The sequence below is a fragment of the Aethalodelphis obliquidens genome, unplaced genomic scaffold, assembly GCF_003676395.1.
Source record: "Aethalodelphis obliquidens isolate GAN/ISIS:26980383/991018 unplaced genomic scaffold, ASM367639v1 scaffold15, whole genome shotgun sequence".
Lineage (NCBI taxonomy): Eukaryota > Metazoa > Chordata > Mammalia > Artiodactyla > Delphinidae > Aethalodelphis > Aethalodelphis obliquidens.
Window position 1 is genome coordinate 8,232,210 of NW_020837959.1, and position 20,019 is coordinate 8,252,228.

Consider the following 20,019-nt stretch of genomic DNA (forward strand, 5'->3'; position numbering starts at 1 on the left):
ATTTTTTGACATTCTCTTATCCTCTGTTTGCATGTGAAATTAATATCTCTACTTTTCAAATATCAAAACCAGGCTAACTAAAGAACTATTGTAGAGTTTTATGGTTATAGGAATATATTGTTATTGCACTTTGCCAAAACTATTACACATTACTGGAGACGTCATAACAAGAAACAAATTGCTGGGGAAGCTATTAACTATTTAGTATTTCTAGCCCATATGGAAATACTAATATTATGTATTCATGAAGATATGATAGGTATGTTTAGTACGAAATTAATATTCTCTCCATGGAATGGTTGGGTTTTTTTGGTTTCGCTTTTGTTTTTAGCATTTTGGCCAAATGCTCATAAGTACCAATGTCTTTCAAAGTTAGCACAGGTAGGTCTTCCTCATGATATAATGTATTGGGGAGACTGCATTCCAGAACAATTTATTATGGTTATGAGAGCTATTTCAACAGATTGGCTGACCCATCAAAGAAGGAGTATGCCAAGCACAGAATGGTAACGAGGCATTGCTCAAGGGGTGGCCAGCTTTCGAGAAATTCTCTAGGGTTTCATTAGGGGCCGCACACTTACCACTCAGAATTATCAGACTCCAAGGCCTGTTGAGCCAGTCCTCAAACGTAGATGCAGCCTGAAAGAACTCAAAGCAGGCTGAAGGGCCATGATCGAATGGGAAGCGTTGGTGTCTGTGTGTGTGTGTGTGTGTGTGTGTGTGTGTGTGTGTGTGTGTGTACAGCATCTGTGCCTACATTTGCCAGAAGGTAGAAAGAATCAGAAGAGGTGACAAGTGAGCTACATCTTGAACAGTGACTCAGAGGATGTCTTATGAATAAGGAGGGAAAAGCCCTCCTGTTAGGGGGGAGTGAGTAGCACACAAATGCACAGCGGTCTGAGCAAATCCGCTGAGTTAAAGGACAGCAAGATGTTCACAGCGGCTGGATTGTAACGTGAAGGGGAAAGGTGTGGTGTAATGTCCGTTTCTCCCGGGAGAGCTGACGATTCTGGAGGACCATCCTCCAGGACTGGCTTAGAGATACCAGCCAGGGCACGTGACCCTTTAGGGCCCAGAAGAATGGCCTGCGAGGGGCAGAACGGTATAATGTCAGCAGAGACTGTGGCCCAGATTCTGGAGCAGATTGCCTGGCTCTGCCCCTTTCTGGCTTTGTGACCTGAGGTGTTTTACTTACTCATCTGTAAAATGGGAATAGTCAGAGCATCTGTCTTAAAGGGTTATTATGAGGATTAAATGAGTTAATTATTTGTAAGGCATTTTGCAGGCATCAGGCAAAGAGTAAGCATTACTTAAGTGCCTGGTAAATGAAACAGTGCTTGCGGCAATTAAAACATCAGCCCTGGGCTTCCCTGGTGGCGCCGTGGTTGAGAGTCTGCCTGCCGATGCAGGGGACACGGGTTCGTGCCCCGGTCCGGGAAGATCCCACATGCCGCGGAGCGGCTGGGCCCGTGAGCCATGGCCGCTGAGCCTGCGCGTCCGGAGCCTGTGCTCCGCAACGGGAGAGGCCACAACAGTGAGAGGCCCGCGTACCGCAAAAAATAAATAAATAAACCAAAAAAAAATCAGCTTTTTATCAAGAGTACTTGCTCTGGATTCCAGGCTTGAAGAGAGCCATTTTTTACAAAAAGATACTTCAAGGATCACTGAGGTCTCCTGAGTCTAGAATCTTAACCCAATAACTTGCTCAAGGAAGAATTCCAGTCCTGATCCATGTATTTAATTGAACTGAACCTTACGCAAGAAGTTATGGGTTGTATCCTAAAGGTGGTAAGCACTGAGCTCCTCAACAGAAATTGAACATGAGTCTCTTGGCTTTAGGAGACAGGTAAGGAAAAAGACAGCAGATGGATGGGTCCCAGGCAGAGCCAGGAGAAAAGCTGCTTCCCTCAGGACTCTCTGATTATCCTTTTCCTCTCTGAAAAGAAATCATTCCTTTTTATAGGTTCTTCAGAAAGACATACAAAGTTATTAAGAACATTTTTTAATTCACATAGCCCAGATATTTTGGGGTAACTGTGTCATATTACTGAGTTATGTGTCCAGATTGTATATTTAAAAAATTGCTGTATATATATGAGCAAATGAAAAATGAACTGTGAAATTCCTTATAATTGCAGCTGCAGTCTCCTAAATGGAGCATTAAAAATTTTACAGGAACCTCTGGGTGGCACTTTGTCTTCAACTTAAGCCTGTGTGGCATGAGAGTCACACAAACCTCATTGAGACAAATAGAAATGGGGGACAGTTTGCTAAATTGTTTGAGATTTCTATGGCAATCTACTGTCCTCTAGTCACAATAATGAAAAAGACAATATGCCAATTTCATCACATTAAAAGAAATGCATATATACATGTATGTGACACAAAATTCTGACTTTTAAATTCAGTCATACTAATGAAAAATATGTCAGGACCAGCGTCTGTTAAAAATTAATTACTGCAGTTAACAATTTTAGAATAAAAATCTCTTTCCAATGTTTACAACTTAGAGACTTAACATTTCCTTAAAATGCAAATTAATTTGAATGTCTCAGCCTATCTCTCCACCACCACAACATCATTCTTCCCTAAATAAAACTTTACCTATAAAAATAATGGGTGAGAAAACCTGGATAAAAGATAACTTATATGTATCGATAACTTGGGCTGGATGGAAACCATGACGGATTTTCCTATGTGATTTCTGGAAAAAACAAATACATCCAAAGATGCTCCATTTAACTAAATAATAAAATTTCTTTTGAAAAACAATAAGAAAATGAAGTCAGGAAAATAAAAAGAAGAATGCTTTCTATAAGAGACTAACAAAAGATGTCTCATGTCACAAGTTATATTACCTTTCAATACAACTGTGCTCCCTAGTGGGGACTTCTGAAAGGTTTCGTTTAAATTTTTTAGAAGTTCGTTTCATGTAAGCATCACCACATATGCCAAATGATCCATTAAGGATACTCCATTATAGCTTAAAGAGTTTTCAGTTAAACACACAGGGTATCGTGGCCTAAGATGCTAAGAAAATACACAGCTCCATTTCCATTTGATGTAACTCTGCAGGAAGATATTATCCACAGAACATCTGCTGCATTAAGGCAAGCATTTATACAATGCCTTCAGAACAATTTTGAAGATTCTGACCTCTCTGGACCAAAGTCCGTCTGTCTTAAGGTTTTGGAAAGTTGGTAAATTCTCATTTTCACACGTGAGATCTGTGTATACAGAGGGTGCACTGCAAACATGCCTAAGGATTTAAATTATATCCTTGTGTTTCCTCGAGAACTTTCTACCACCAAGCCAACCCACCCTTCTGACCCACACCTCCAAGACCTTCTGTCTCGGGTCTCTCAAGCTGGGAATGTCAGAGATTAGAGTATGGACTGTCTGAACTTCTCTCTGAGTTATTCTGCTCTCTATGTGCCATCCCACTGAGAGTCAAGGGTCCCGAAAACACCTTTGAGCCCAGATTACATAAGGAGTGTCTGCATGCTTGGAAAGAAAACCAATAGCTGCAATTCACTGAGAACATCCTAGACTCCAGACACTAAGCCTACCCTGAGAATGTTCTGCCACGTGAGCCCCTGAAGCCTGTTCAAAGTCAGTGGTGCAAAAATATCCCCAGGGGATCTTGAACAAGTGCAAAGCCAAAGATGCAAAAGGAAGTTTAGACAACTTACTTCTGGAAAGTAGAGTTCTCCCTCATGGTCCTTTATGTTTTGCTTTCTTTCCACTCATTTGCTCTCACCATAAATCACCAAACTCAGTTACGCAGGATGGAAAGAATGCCAAGAACCCAACTAGTCTGAGAGAGATCGGGAGTGATGTGAGGGGGCTATAGGGACCAGGGAGGACGTGAGCCCTTATCTTTAGGATTTTCCATAAAAGTGGAGGCAGGGAAGGAAGGCATTCTAAGTGGGTGATGGCAGGATGAACAAATCTGAAAGACAGGAATTGCCATGGAGTATTCAAGCAACAGAGAGCACGCCTGCTTCACCAGGTGGAAGGTCTGTGTCGGGGATCATTGGGGTGGTTGGGGCCAGATAGAAAAGGTTCTTGAATGTCAGCCTAAGGGAGCTGGAATTTAGCACACAGAAATGAGAAGTCATTAAAGGCTTTTGAGATCATGAAAACCACATTTCAGGAAGGCTTATCTGATAATGATGTGCAGAAGAGATTTGGAGGGACAGGGTGGATTGAGGAAAACTGGAAAATAGGAAGTATCAACGTGCCCTCAGCCAAACCTCTGCCTTTAGCTCCGTTTGGTGACTTGGTGTCAGAGGGAGAAACCCAAGCAGGGGATAAATAAAGAACTTCCCCCATCCGTCTCACTGTCTCCCCGCTCCCCAGGGCTAATCCCACCCCATCCCCTAGAACAAGCACCCCTGGGAGAATCCCAAGCTCTGTACTCCTCCTCTCTTTATTCACTTGCTGAAGACGTACAACTAGATAAAGAGAAGCCTTTCCTTTTAAGGGCACTGGGTTCTGCTTAGCTGATAAGGACCCTTTAAGATCAGCAAGTCCTCACCTGGGACAGGGCCAACTAAATAGGTCTGAATTGCCCTGGATAAAAGGCCTCAGTCTACAGAGCCTCCTTATCAAAGCTACTAATCTTTCTGAGTATTCTTCAAGCTGTACTCAGCCCTACTGAAGTTTTCTCCCACCTGCTTGTCAAGTTTGAGGTCAAGTTTGAGGTCCACAAAGTTGCCAAATGCCAGGTCAGACTTGCCAGTCTCATTCTAAGGACAGCACACCTCTCTTTCCAGCGAGACCCGTGCTGACCTCAGCTTGCCTGACCTTAACTTGTCTCTCTAGCACTGCGGGTTTCCAGTGACCATAATGGACCTGACCCACCTTCTCACACGGGTGCGGTCACCTAAGGAAGTTGCAGCCATCCAGTCATAGGTGGGAAGGTCTGACACACATTGAGAGCAATGGAAGGAAAAAGGAAGCTTCCATCAAAGCATCCTCGACTTCTCCTATCATACCGTAGTGAAAGGGCTAGAGTCAAATCATTCTAGAAGATAAAATGGACAGATCATTTCCACGGGGTCTTGTGAAAGTCAGAATCATGTCAGTGGAATTCAATCTTAAAATGCCTTTGTGGCACTGGTATTAGGTAAAAGGCCTAGAAACTCATAGTGATTATGTGCACAGGCAAAAAAAAAAAAAAAAAAAGAGACAGAATGAAAAAGAGACTTCTTTGCTTTTCCTCTTTCAAAGAGATGTAAATTGGGTCATTGAAGAAAAACTCAGAATGCTGGCTCTCAAGAAATCTTCATCACTAAATTCAGGTCGATTCATTTCTTTCCTGTTGTACAAATCTGGAATGTTTTTTTATAAAATATTTACATCCTAAATGAAGTTGAGAGAAGGCAAAGAACAGAAAAATGGAATTGTTAATGAAATGCAGTGGAAGATAACAAAGGTACTGAGGGACTTTGTTCTATTTAGTCACCTACATAAAATACTACAGCCTAAAAGTAAGATATCTATAAGCAAACGCAACCCAAAGTCCTCAAAATGCAGATGTGTCTGACAGTGATACCCAGGAATGTATGATGGAAGGTCTGAGTTTGTTCTTTCATTAAACAGTTATACCTTTAATAACAGGAACTTATTAAAGTTTAAGGAGAGATAATTGAGATCAGTCTTGAGGACCAGAATGAGTTTGGCAAGTGGAATAAAAGAAGAGAACATTTCTCATAGAGAGAAGGGAACGAATTAAGGCCTAGAAGCATAAAGCGGCAGGAAGCCACTTTCAACTCTTCTTAGCCTGTGTTCATTCCAATGGAGGTAAATGACATTTGAAAAGTATAAAGAAATGAACAAATGTAAGGAATTTTATAATTGCTTTTATCCTTTGGAAGCTGAATTTGTACAATCTGTATTTCATTCCAGAGATACCAAAAATAGTATAGCATATAAGTGAAACAAGTCAGAGAAAGACAAATACTGTATGTTATTACTTATATGTGAAATCTAAAAAATAATACAAACTACTGTATATTCAAAACAGAAACAAACTCACAAATATAGAAAACAAACTAGTGGTTACCAAAGGGGAGAGGGCTGGCAGGGAGGGGCAAATTAGGGATGTAGGATTAACAGGTACAAACTACTAGGTATAAAATACATAATCAAGGAAGAATCAACATTGTGAAAATGACTATACTACCCAAAGCAATCAACAGATTCAATGCAATCCCTATCAAACTACCAATGGAATTTTTCACAGAACTAGAACAAAAAAATTCACAATTTGTATGGAAACACAAAAGACCCCAAAAAGCCAAAGCAATCTTGAGAAAGAAAAACAGAGCAGGAGGAATCAGGCTCCCTGACTTCAGACTATACTACAAAGCTACAGTAATCAAGACAGTATGGTACTGGCACAAAAACAGAAATATAGATCAATAGAACAGGATAGAAAGCCCAGAGATAAACCCATGTACATATGGTCACCTTATCTTTGATAAAGGAGGCAAGAATATACAATGGAGAAAAGACAGCCTCTTCAATAAGTGGTGCTGGGAAAGCTGGACAGCTACATGTAAAAGAATGAAATTAGAACACTCCCTAACACCATACACAAAAATAAAGTCAAAATGGATTAAAGACCTAAATGTAAGGCCAAAATTATAAAACTCTTAGAGGAAAACATAAGCAGGACACTCTATGACATAAATCACAGCAAGATCCTTCTTGACCCACCTCCTAGAGAAATGGAAATAAAAACAAAAATAAACAAATGGGACCTAATGAAACTTCAAAGCTTTTGCACAGCAAAGGAAACCATAAACAAGACAAAAAAATCCCTCAGAATGGGAGAAAATATTTGCAAATGAAGCAACTGACAAAGGATTAATCTCCAAAATATACAAGCAGCTCATACAGCTCAATATCAAAGAAACAAAACCCCAATCCAAAAACGGGCAGAAGACCTAAATAGATATTTCTCCAGAGAAGATATACAGATTGTCAACAAGCACATGAAAGGATGCTCAACATCACTAATCATTAGAGAAATGCAGTTCAAAACTACAATGAAGTATCACCTCACACCGGTCAGAATGGCCATCATCAAAAAATCTACAAACAATGAATGCTGGAGAGGGTGTAGAGAAAAGGGTACCCTCTTGCACTGTTGGTGGGAATGTAAATTGATACAGCCACTATGGAGAACAGTATGGAGTTTCCTCAAAACACTAAAAATAGAACCTCCATACGACACAGCATTCCCACTACTGGGCATATACCCTGAGAAAACCATAATTCAAAAAGAGTCATGTACCACAGTGTTCACTGCAGCTCTATTTACAATAGCCAGGACATGGAAGCAACCTAAGTGTCCATCAACAGATGAATGGATAAAGAAGATGTGGCACATATATACAATGGAATATTATTCAGCCATAAAAAGAAATGAAACTGAGTTATTTGTAGCGAGGTGGATGGACCTAGAGACTGTCATACAGAGTGAAGTAAGTCAGAAAGAGAAGAACAAATACCATATGCTAACACATATATATGGAATCTAAGAAAAAAAAGAAAAGAAAAAGGTTCTGAAGAACCTAGGGGCAGGACAGGAATAAAGATGCAGACGTAGAGAATGGACTTGAGGACACAGGGAGGGGAAAGGGTAAGCTGGGACGAAGTGAGGGAGTGGCATGGACATATACACACTACCAAATGTAAAATAGATAGCTAGTGGGAAGCAGCCGAATAGCACAGGGAGATCAGCTTGGTGCTTTTGTGACCACCTAGAGGGGTGAGATAGGGAGGGTAGGAGGGAGACGCAAGAGGGAGGAGATATGGGGATATACTTATATGTACAGCTGATTCACTTTGTTATAAAGCAGAAACTAACACACCATTGTAAAGCAATTATACTCCAATAAAGATGTTAAATAAATAAATAAACAAATAAATAAATAATCTTACTATCTTCTCACCTGTGAGGTCTGTTCTGATCTTTCCAGGTAAGCAATGGTAGTATAGTAGTTCCGCCTTCTCCCTTCTTATAATTTTTGTTATCTTCCCAAGCAGTGATCACTCTTCTCACATCTTCTTGCTCTGAGGAGGTTAATTTAGAAATAACTCTTGACGTCTTTTTCCTTTTCCACAAGCATTCTTTCATTCTGGGCTTAATCCTCTTAGCCACTATTCTTTGTCTGTTATGGCTATTCAATAAATATTTGTAAATTTAAAACAAAATTTAATAAATAAATTTAATAATCAATAAGGATATATTGTACAGCACAGGGAATTATAGCTGTTATCTTGTAATAACTTTTAATGGAGTATAATCTGCAAAAATACTAAATCACTATGCTGTGCAACTGAAACTAACATAATATTATAAATCAACTATACTTTATTTATTTTTTTTTTTGGTCTCACCATTTATTACACAAGTAACTTCTGTCTTTGCATCTATGATGTAAATATTTTTTTTTAACATCTTTATTGGGGTATAATTGCTTTACAATGGTGTGTTAGTTTCTGCTTTATAACAAAGTGAATCAGTCATACATAAACTTATGTTCCCATATGTCTTCCCTCTTGTGTCTCCCTCCCTCCCACCCTCCCTATCCCACCCCTCCAGGCTGTCACAAAGCACCGAGCCAATATCCCTGTGCCATGCAGCTGCTTCCCACTAGCTATCTACCTTACTACGTTTGTTAGTGTGTATATGTCCATGAGCAGCTGGGCCCGTGAGCCATGGCCGCTGAGCCTGCGCGTCTGGAGCCTGTGCTCCGCAATGGGAGAGGCCACAACAGTGAGAGGCCCGCGTACCGCAAAAAAAAAAAAAAAAAAAATAGTAGGCATATTTAGGGGCATTATCCCTTTGGTAGACCATAGAAAAACTTAGTACCCAGGTATTTGCTCCCAAACAAAAAGAATAAAACAGTGGAAACTTCTCCTCCTTCTGCTCTTTCACCAAGTCATAAATCGCTCCTTAACTGACCTCAGGGTCTCTACAGAGAAAAATGGAGAACCACAAAGGAAGAGTAGAAATGCAAAAGAGAAATCTAATAATTTCTTGAAACATTTTTTCTACTACTATCCCCTCCCCTCTGTACAGTGGTTCTTAATGTTGCTAGGTTCTGGATTCTTCCAAGAACCAATGAAAGCTGTGGACCCCCTCCCCAGAAAATTGCACACGCTGGTCAAAGTTCAACCCAAAGAACAGAATCCACTTGGGAATTGTATTTTGTATTTTTCACCCACGACAGAACAGAAAGGCTCCCTGGATGGCAGAAAGTAAGTTAAAAAGCATAGAAAAAGAGTAAACAGAAAACAAGCACAAAAATATCTGCACACATGTAGCCTATCCAAGGGCTCCCAGCTCAAAACTTCGCCATAGAAATAGAGACCTTAAAACAACAAGCCCAGGATGAGATAAGACAGGGAACAAAGCACTCTGCATTAAGCACCAAAGAATGGTTATTCTTTCATGTCAACCTGTCCACCCTGCAAAAGCTGAATTGTACAAGCCACCCTGCAAAAGCTGAATTGTAAAACCAACAGGAGAATACAATCATGTGACTTGATCTTCAATTTCCTCATCTGCAAAGTGGGTACAATAATAAAATCGTACCCTATCTACCTGCTGGCATGGCTGTGAAGGTCACCATAGAGAACATATGTGCAAGAGTTCAGAAGCTCTCAAGTGGCTATTATTATTATGTCTGATCCAAGATATAGATCACCTTTAGGGAATTGATAGATATTTCTATAATCCACTTGAAAGGAAAGGCTATTACTACTGAAGTGCTCTAATCAATTAATAGTAAATAGTGCATTCTAAAATTAGCTGCCTCAACATAAGTCCACTAAATAATATCTGACTGATCAAGTAGCATTTCCACGAACAAATATCTATTAAACATGGGTGAATCTGCAGCAATGTTATTATTGAACCAGTATATATGGAACGCCAGATGCTCCAGAATATTACTCACAGGAAACAAGCACAGGGAGCTGAAGTTCAGCCTCCTACTGGAAACGCACTTTCAATTCAAGAGAGCCCATTGGAACTCACCACCCTCCCCTCAGCCCAAACTCCCTCCTCTCTCCTTTTCATTCTCACCATCCATAGCATCCCTGTCCACCTGGGCTTTCATCACTTTCCATTCCACTTCCCCCTCCTTCAACCCCCATATTCAGTTAAGCAGCAAATCCTGTCATTCAACCACCAGTTGAATGACACGTGGCTAAAGGCAGTGGTGTCCCAGACTGGAAGAAACCTGGATTGCTGAGTCATCACTACAAGGACAATCACCCTGAAATTTCAGGATTTACCTTAGCATAATCAAATGCATAATTAAGGTCCAAAGATAATCAGTATATCTAACCTTAGATGATCTTAGAATAATTTAAGTTCAGACACCCCCTTCCCATCTTACACAACTATGCATCCTGACTTTACCACCCTTCAAATTCATGGCTATTTTTCTTGTCCTCCTCCTACTTACCCACATGATTGCCGTTCTTTCTTACATCTCATGCCTTTCTTCTGGGTTCAATCTTCTTTTTCCCAAAGTAAATTTATACTGATGTTTTTAATCAGGAGTTTTGTTGGTGGAAAACTACTCAGGCTTTCTTTATCTCTAAACCTCTTTATTTTGCCCTGCCTCTTGAGATATAGTTTAACTGAGTATAGAATTTTTACTAACTATTGCTTTCCCTTGGCACTTTGAAAATATTATTCCATTACATTCTAGCATCTATTTTTGCTGACGATAAGTTTTATGTTAGTTTAACAGTTATTCTTTTGTAGCTGAGCTATATCTTTTTCTCTGGTTGCTTTTAAGATCTGTGTGCCTTCGGTGTTTTGAAGTTTCATCAGGATGTGTTTAGGTGTGGGCTTATTTATTCAACTCAGGATACACTGAATTTCCTAATCTGAAGACATATGCCTATAATCAATTTTTTCAAAGCTTCAGTCACTAAGTCTTCCAGTATTTCGCTTTCCCCTCCTTCTCTTCTTTCACTCTGGAACTTCTACTAGAAATATGTTGGACCTTCTAATTCTATTGTCCACATCTCTAAACTTCTCTTTGTTATATTTCTATCTCAATCTTTCTGTACTGTATTCTTGACAATTTTTTTTAGATCAATCTTCCAGTTCACTAATTCTCTCTTCATCTGTTCACTAAAACTGTAGCTCTATCTGGACTTTATCTTACCCTCTGAGAATTTTATTTCAAAATCTTTTTTTTTTAATTTCTAGAAATTCTATTTTGTTCTCTGTCAGATACATCTGGGCTACTCTGATAGTCTTGTTCTCATTTTGATAACTTATGCATTTAATTGTGCTGTAGTCACTGTCTGATACTTCTATCAGAAGTATCTGGCCTGCTTGGAGCCGAAGCCCGTTGTTTGTCTTCCTTGCTGACTCCTTCAGGAAGAACTGTTTTCTACCAGCTTTGAGTCTCAGTTCCACAACTGAATAGGCATGAAATCTTGGGTAAATTACCTAACTAAATTCAGTTTCCTAGTCTGTAAAATGGAATTAGGGACTAATTCCTGTTTCGGAGTATTGCTGCAAGTGTTAAATGAGGTCATATGTCCATAGCCCTTAGCATAGAGACTCAGCTCTAAAAACATCACTTCTGTTACCAGTGCTCAGCTCTGGATTCTCTCTAGTACCTACCACAATGCCTGCTACTTGTTGGTGCTCAGTGAACATCTGATGAAAAAAACAAAAAAGTAGATGAAAAAACTGAAAGTTAAATCAGTTATGGCAAACCTTGCTATAAAGAATTATCCAAATACTAGTACTCCTCGGGCTACAAATGCCTAACTTATAAATACCTCAAACATTCATTCATTCATTCTCTATACAAGAACGACCACTGTTCTAGTGATGCGATAAATGACAATGAATGATACAAAGCGCCTGCTCCCATGGGGTTTGCATTCCAGTGGGGAGGATCTGACACTAGATAGAGCATTTATTAGATAATTGATTGATAGATAGATACATAGGAAGCAAAAGGGGAGGAAGGAAGGAAATAGATAATGATTAAGGCTTAGTCAGAGAATTAAACTAAAGTGATGCACTGGGAAGTAGTTGGGTTAATACTTTAGATCTGAATGGACTTACGCTATAGTAACACTGAGCTGAGATCTGAAGGATAAGAGAGGACCAGCCATTTGAAAAGACAAATCAAAGCATCCAGGCAAATGCGACAATGAATGCAAAGGCTTTTAGGGAGCAGGCTTTGCTCTTTCAAAAATCACAAAGGCTAGTGTGTCTAGAATGCAGCCACATTAGGGGACGATGGTCTAAGACAAGGTCAGGGAAGTAGACATGGGCCATATTATGCAGGGCTCTGTAAACCAGGGTAAGGAATCCGGAGTTTATGTCACCAGTGCTGGGAAGCCATTGGAGAGTTTTGAACAAGAAAATATCATCTGAGTTCCATTTCCAAAATACCACATACCGATTGATGCTTGAGATGGAGAACTGTTTGAGCAGATGCAACAAAACAAAACAAAACAAAAAAACAAACAACAACAAAAAAATGAAAGCTGGGCAGTTGCATCCTTTTTTCCTGACCCCCAATCTACCCTGAAACTGCTGTCACTGCCACCACTACTTTACCATCACCACCAGTGTCCACACACAAAGCTCTGGTCTCATAAGGCCATCTGGTGACCAGATTCGGAACTGTTTGATCCTGTAGCCTCTGAAAACACCCACATCTTCCCAGAAAAATCCCCCAAAGTCTTCTAACTTCTCAAATCAAACTCTTTCCAGTCCTACATTTAAAAACATCTGTTATTCAATTTAGTTATTTTCTTTCTTTCTTTTTTTTTTTTTTACAAATAGAGAGCAATAGGATCTTTTATTATTTTTCACTGTAAGTAAAACAAAGTCTGGACTAGGCTCTAATGTCATAATCTTATAAGGCTATAATTTTATTAGTGAAATTTAGTATTAATCATAGTAGGTTTCATGGGGGGGACAAAATGAGCCTGAAGTTATTCCTCCCCTTACAAACCACTTACAAACACTTCTAGAACATAACTAAGGGGTAACCAAGATAATTTATGATGTTGCTTTACTAAAAAGGTTCGAAGTCAATCTCCTGTATGTATTTTTAGTTCAGAACGTGGTCCACATGTGTAATCATAACATCTGGAACAGCTGGTATGTGCCGAAAGAAGTTCATGATATTTTTTTTTCTTTGCTTAAGATAGTAGCAGTTTGAAAGATGAAGCTTTGTTTCAAAGAGGAAAGCTATTTATAACTGGCAGTTGGCAATTGTTAAAGCTAGTTCTGGCTAAAATATATATATGAAACGAACTGCCCTTTTCAGCGGTGTAACGGTCAAATCAGAAAACTCTCAACTTTCTCCTGGCTAATACAAAGCAGCTCTTTTTACATTCATTTAAAAATATTACACCAGGGCCACCAATCCCCTTTTGAGAGTATTTTTCCACTTGCAATAATGTGGCTAATTGCAATGATATAAGGAGACCTACTTTGCTACACTGATATTTTCTTGTCCATCAAATTGAAAGATTTTAAAAGCGATGCTTACTCACTCAACTTTATTCAGGAAACTTTGACACATTATAGCAAGTCTGTTAAAAATTTATCTCCCTGGGCATAAAGAGCTCCTGCTGCTTTGCTAGGCGGAGCTGGAGCAATGAATTTTTACTCCAGACATGACTAGTTGACTCTTACTTTGGGGATGCTTTTGGGTCTTCCCACATCAAAGCGAGATCTGGAAAAGAAGTAGTAAAATTCCTCTTTGTGGGAAAATTAATTAACATGTGATTTTCAGTATCTGTTAGTGGATGAAAATAAGACAGGTCTGTTGAAAAGCACTGCACTCTTGGTAAAGACTTCTTTCTCCCAGCTCAGCCTTCTTGCTATCTTATCCCAAAGAACCTCCTCTCATGGGAATACTCTACATGAAATGAGTTAGGGGTCTTAGCCCTCTTCTTAGCAGACACTTGTCACAGAATCTTTCACCACTATCGGCAGCAATTAGCACTAACTGGTACCCTAGACAGCAGTGGAACAGGAAGGTCAGTGATGGAGTGAGCAGGCCGAACGAATTACCCTGTCGCCCCTGGAAGTGAACTTATCAGTTCTGTGCGGAGGTGCTCTGTTCCTGCTACCACTGCCGGGCCTGCGAGGTGGATGAAGGAGGAATTTATTCTCTGAGGCTGTCCAACAAGAGTACTGGGGAAGGTCAGGTCACGGAGTGGGTCAAACAAAGCTGTTGAATTATGACCACTAAGCAGCCATCACCCCAAATTACCTCACCTCTTCCCGTCTCTCCCTGTCGCTTGAAGTTTCTTCCTATAATGTTATAAATCCAGTCAAAGCAAGTGCTCTGTCAGCATTTTTCTCTCCCATCCCAGAGCCCACACTGTTTATACTCATCGCTGTACAACAAGATCACTCGGAGGTTGGGAAGAGACGTCATCATTTGTCTTAGCTTTGCTTCCCTGTACATTCATCCTCCCTCCTTTCAGGAGACACAAGGGGGGATGGTGTGAAAATAAGGAAAAGAAGACCTGTGCAAAACTTTCCCTTTGTAGAATAGTCATTCCACTAAGTGCCCTTGTGTTTTGTCATTCTAATACCTTCACCATAGCTACTTTAAGTCAATGGTTTGAGAAATCCTTGAGCGAATTGTCAGGGAGTAATTAATAACTCTTTCCTCGGCAACAAGTAGCCACCAGATGACTTGGCACCACTCATAAGACAGCAGAAGGCAAAGGAATGTTGGCATCCTGCCACCTCATGAAAGTCACTCCCCCCTTCCACTTAACTCAGATGCCAGCACTTTCCTGAAGGCTGAGAAGAGAGGAACAGAAAAGGGAGTGGGCATTTGATTAACAACATAACAAATAAACCAGAGCACCAGCGAATAAGTCAGTGCCCTCCCGTCCTCCTAAAAAGAACAATACATTTGAAACTCAACCAAAACTATTCACTTTCCACCTTTGCGTTACCTAGAAAACACTTCTTATCTGAGTTTTTAAGCATTCACTTGGAGAAAAGAACCAAGAAGAAATGGCTGACCTAGAAATAATTCAGCCTTGCAGGGATGCCGGAGCCCAGACATTAACCAAAGCCAAGAGGGACCTTTCAGGACCATTTATAACCAGATCAATATGTCAACTAGTCTTGCTCTCAACTCACTCAAGCTTTTGCTGGAATTGAAAGATTAGCCCAGAAAAGAACCTGCCAGAAGAAATGTGTAGGAGACAAATTTGTTCTGCTTAGTCTTCATTTGCCTTCCTCAGAGGAATCCAGGATGAAGTTAATGAGGTATCTGGCCTGGACATCTTTTATTCTCATCCACTGACAAAACACCTGACAATAGAAAATGTTCCGCAGCATTTGTGAAATGAAAGAATGGGTAAATACCTGGATGGTCATTTACAGGCTAGTAAAGGAATAAACTTTATAGCAATTAACCGAGCTCATTCCATTCAGCCAAACTGATGCTCTTGGCTAAAGCCCAGAATTAAAGTGCCTGGAGCAAAATGAAAAAGGTGTAACACTAGCTAGAGGGTGACGTTCTTTCATTTATTCAATCAACAAACATTTATCAACAGTTAGGATGTGTCAGCCCCTGCACTAGGCACTTGGGCACAAAGATAAAAAGCATCGACTCTGTGTCAGTCAGAGTTCAGTTTAGTTGAGAGGGTGGAGATGAGAACAAAGAATGACAAAGCAGTGGGGAATAGCTCTCCTCGTTACATCAGGAGGGTCCCGGGGAAGGGGGCTACCAGCCCTGGGAAGGTGATTGAGGAGGGACGTTTGAGCTGGGCCTTTGGAGGGTGAGCAGGAAACCAAGATGGAAAAGGAGGATAGTGTTCCAGGCTGAGGGGGCAGGCGGAAGAGAAGGGGCTCCTCGGGAAGAGAGAGTGGTTGAGTGTCCAGTTCATAAGGAAAATGAACAGGGTAGAGAAAAAAGGAGGCAGAAAAGGTGGAAAGAGGGGAAGAAAAGTTGTAGGGACTAAGAAAGCATGTGGGGTGGAGTGTGGCTGACCAGGGCCTGTGTGCTAGCGAGAAAGAAGTTTGGACTTGAGTCTACAGGCCACAGGGTACCACAGAGGAGTAAAGTAGGGGAGTTAGCAGCTCAGATCAGCTGGAGGACCATTTACCCAATTCGGTTGGCTGGGTCAGTGTCCCTTTGTTCCTGTTCACTTCCTGGGTGTCCTTCTGGAAGTTTGAATGAGTGAATGTTCGCAGAGAGATTCTGTTTTTTTTAAAAAACAACACAGTGTGGAAAATAGGTTGGAGTAGAAGAAAAAGTCAAAAAGACCGCTTATGGCTATTTCAAGGGCAACACTTAGGAGGTAAAACGGATAAGCCTTGATGACTAAACGATCTACGAATTAAGAGAGAAAATAGACTTGAAGATGACTCAGAGGTTCTAGCGCAGTACTGAAATGGTTGAAGAAATGCTTATCAGAAGAAGACTAGAACCTCTATTTTTCACTCCAAATAAGAGGCACTGGGCTCTCAACATAGATTCAAAATTTTCATCACTGTGTTGAACTATTACATGCTTAAAGGCATAGGCCAATGGCAGGTTTCCCACCTGTGCCAGAAAACAGCAAGAAATACTTTGATCCTGACAAGCCTTACAGAGATCAAGGAAAGTATTATCTTAAAATACTGCAGTTTAGCAAAGGTATAGTTTTTGTTTTCTGTGCCTATGGTGCATGAGAAAGCAAAGGCGACATTTGGAATTAAGGATGAAAATGCATTTCAGTGATAAAGCCCCATGTTCATTCATTGCTAAATTCCTGATTTTAAATGCAATCTCAATTTTACCTCCCCTGAGAAAAGCACGCATTTGTTTCTGTATTAAAGTTAGAGCTCAAAAACCTGTGCGAGGTCCAGAAACAACGGACAATGATAGAAAAGTGAACCATGTTTCGTATGAATATGAGACAGACAGCGGCAGTGGCTTGTCTGGGCCAGGGTGGCCCCTCCCTTGGTCCTCCTCTGGCCCAGGCCTTGGGGACCCAGACCTGGGCCTTATTCATTTTGCCTTTGGCACCCAGAGCACAGGCTTTCAAATATGCAGACAAATGGATGGACATAGCTATGCAAATAGCCTCTTCCCTGTTGTGAAATGTACCTGAAAATCACATTTTCCCAAGCTTGCCCTCAGGCATTTTAAATACTCAAAACCAGGTAAATGTTTCAATTTACGCTTAAGTTTGCAAGTACTCTACTATGTAGGACTTTTACTCAACTCCAAAAGGAGAAGGTTTTGGCTTCTTCTAATTATAAGCCAATTAAGTATAGTTTTGCACAACAAGGTATTTCATTTGGTTTTTGTTCTGTATCAAAGTGACACAGGAAAATTATTACTACTTCCTAGCTGGTTCTAGCCATTGGTTTTATTTTTTTGTTCTTCCTCTTTCTTTTCTCTTACAAACCCCGGGAATCAAGGGTAAAACACGTTTTAATAATATTTATGTTACAAATGTAAACACAGGGAAGTCAGAAAATATTTTAGTAAGGTTTTCAAAGTCATTATAATTCATCCAAGCTGTTCTCATGCTAAATCCTATATTCTTGTCCTGTTTTCTAACTACATAGTTTACTGAGGAAAGGATAAGTGTGGGTAACCCCTGTTTGCAAAGAGAATCTTCATTTTTAACTTCTGTTGACTCACATTTGTAACCCAGATAAAACGAATGACTGAATTGTTTTACTTATACTCACAGGGAAGGCTTCATTTTTCTTACTCTATTACTTGGTAACACCTATCAAGATAGCTAATTGAATTGACTATTCATAATCTACTCTACCTCCTCAAAGCCATGTTCTACTTCCCCTTTGGTTTACTATCTGAAACATACCAAAGATGACCTGAAGCATGAGTGAATTTAAATCCCATATGAATTGTGCCAGCTTTTGTATTTTGCCTTTACATTCAAGAAGAGCTTTTTTCTTTTTTTTTCAACTCCCAGGCCACCAAACCCTTTTATTAATAAGCTGCAATAGAGTGAGATTAGTAACAATGATAATCACAAACATCTCTGTTTATTGAATACAACTTGGTAAGCAATGGTGTCAGCACTTTTTATCCACTTACCTCGATTAACCTTCACAGGAAATGAAAGGTTCACTGCTCTTTCTCCATTTTTAGCCTGGTGGACCTGGGTCTGGGCTTGGGATAGAAACCTGCCCACTTCCATCCAGTGAATAACTGGTAGATTCCCTCAGGTGAGGGGTTCAGAAGGCCCCCTGAGTGTCACGAGGACTGACTGACAGACTTCACATGATGTCAGTGGAAAGGGGTAAACTGCAGACTCCAAGCTGGGGATGTTTCCCAGTTTCTGTGAAATCGAAGGGGGTAGGAGGGGTCAAAGTGTTGGAATGTTCTAGAAATTATAAAAGCCCAGCACTCCCCCTTCCCCCTGAGTAGAGGGGACCTCCTCTGTCCAACTCCACACAGAGCCTGTTTGCTCAGGGGACATACTGGGAGACAAGGAGGAGGGAGCTCATGTGCACAGAGGTGCCAGCCTTCCCACCCAATTTGGGGGCTGCAGGACTCCTGGGGTCTGGTGAGAAGCCTGGATTTGGCATTTCTGCCCTGTTCTGATTGCCTGTTTCATGACCTTGTTTGCTGCCCAGGTCGGAGCAGCTCCCTGAGTCCATCAGGGGGCGGTCCTTCCCGCTTCTCCAGTCACACATCCCAAGTGACATTCCAAAACATTGCTCCAGGGTCTTTGCTTGGGTTGGGGGGAGGGCTAGCATAGTTCTGTGCATTCAGTTCCCTCTCCTAGCATTAAATGACGGCAGCCCTCTCTTTCTGCAGCCCACCAACATCACCTCTCCGGGAAACTGGAGCCTGGTTACAATGCTGGGACACACTTCCAATGGGATCAGCAAAAATCAAGTAATCCTTCTCTAATTCCTCTGTGCTATTTTGGACAAGTTGACTAACCCCAATGCATAGCATTCCCTTGTTGCATCTCTGGATCCATCGAAGCACCCAGGAATGCTGGGGGGCGACACATCCTGAGTTACAGAGGAGGACCCTGACTCCTCTGGTCTTCCCAGACATGACAGCTGATGGGAGGCCTTAGGGACCAGTCCCCTGCAGAGGCGTTAAGAGCTTTTTTCTGACTTCTCATATAGAGACGGAAGAAAACAAAAAGATGGGCCAAACTAAGCTGCCTGCAGAGCGCCCTCTAGTGAAAGACCGAGGATGCTGCCTTCCAAGCCGGGTCCTGCCCTGACAGGATTTGTTAGGGGAAAACCACCTCGTCTTCCTGAACCCTGCACAAAACATTTTAAGGATCTGACTCCCAATGCAACAGATATCTTGACATCTAATCACAGCTGCCTGGTTGTATTACTGTTACTCTATTAAAATTCCAAATCAGCTTATTAGTGTATGCATTTCTTCCGTGAATAAAAACAGGAATTCTAACAGAACTCTCCTTAAGTCGGTAACAAAGCCGGAAACCATCAAGATGATAAGGCACTAAAACCTGGAGAATTCATCTTTAAATTGCTATCAAAGGAAAGAAAAACCAAAAGTGTGGCAGTCATTCAATGTAGCAACAGCCTCTCCTAATAAAAACCAAAATGCCATGGGTGCAGATATTGACCAAGACAAAGGGGCAAAGTTATGTCTATTAAAGATTATTCATCTAAGTGGCCATTTGACAAACCTTAGCATTGTGAGAACGTTAGGTAAATTTAAGGTTTCATTTTGTATGGCCTGTTTCCACAAAAGATTTGAAATAGTTCAAAACAAGATAGTACGGTAAGATGATCTATTGAGAGAAATAATTTCTCCAGAAGGAATTGAAGTTAGAAAATAAAAGCTTTTCCCCAATGACATTGGGAGGCACTTCGTGCTGCTTTAAAGCTGCATTGTCAATGGAAATATGGCTATGAGTGGTGTCTACAAAGAACTAGACACAGAGCGCAGACCCCTGGGAACACTGGCAAGGGCTTCTATGACCCCCTAGGAGAAGCAGTCACTT

The 20,019-nt window shown here is 40.8% G+C and overlaps 1 protein-coding gene and 1 long non-coding RNA gene across 3 annotated transcripts in view; both read right to left on the bottom strand.

The window, feature by feature from the left end:
- LOC113625370 (uncharacterized) overlaps window positions 1–9,475 on the bottom strand; it is a 36,541-nt gene extending 27,066 nt beyond the window's left edge. For both annotated transcript variants that reach the window (XR_003434639.1, XR_003434640.1), the window contains exons 1-2: window positions 8,891–9,475; window positions 7,968–8,088 (exon numbers count right to left, since the gene is read on the bottom strand). This is a non-coding gene — a long non-coding RNA (uncharacterized LOC113625370). The remainder of the gene's footprint in view (window positions 1–7,967; window positions 8,089–8,890) is intronic.
- A 414-nt stretch (window positions 9,476–9,889) lies between these two features.
- LOC113625375 (protein-lysine methyltransferase METTL21E) overlaps window positions 9,890–20,019 on the bottom strand; it is a 39,424-nt gene continuing 29,294 nt past the window's right edge. The window contains exons 6-8 of the mRNA XM_027115872.1: window positions 18,114–18,357; window positions 16,162–16,256; window positions 9,890–13,757 (exon numbers count right to left, since the gene is read on the bottom strand). The gene's annotated coding sequence lies outside the window, so the exon portion shown is untranslated. The remainder of the gene's footprint in view (window positions 13,758–16,161; window positions 16,257–18,113; window positions 18,358–20,019) is intronic.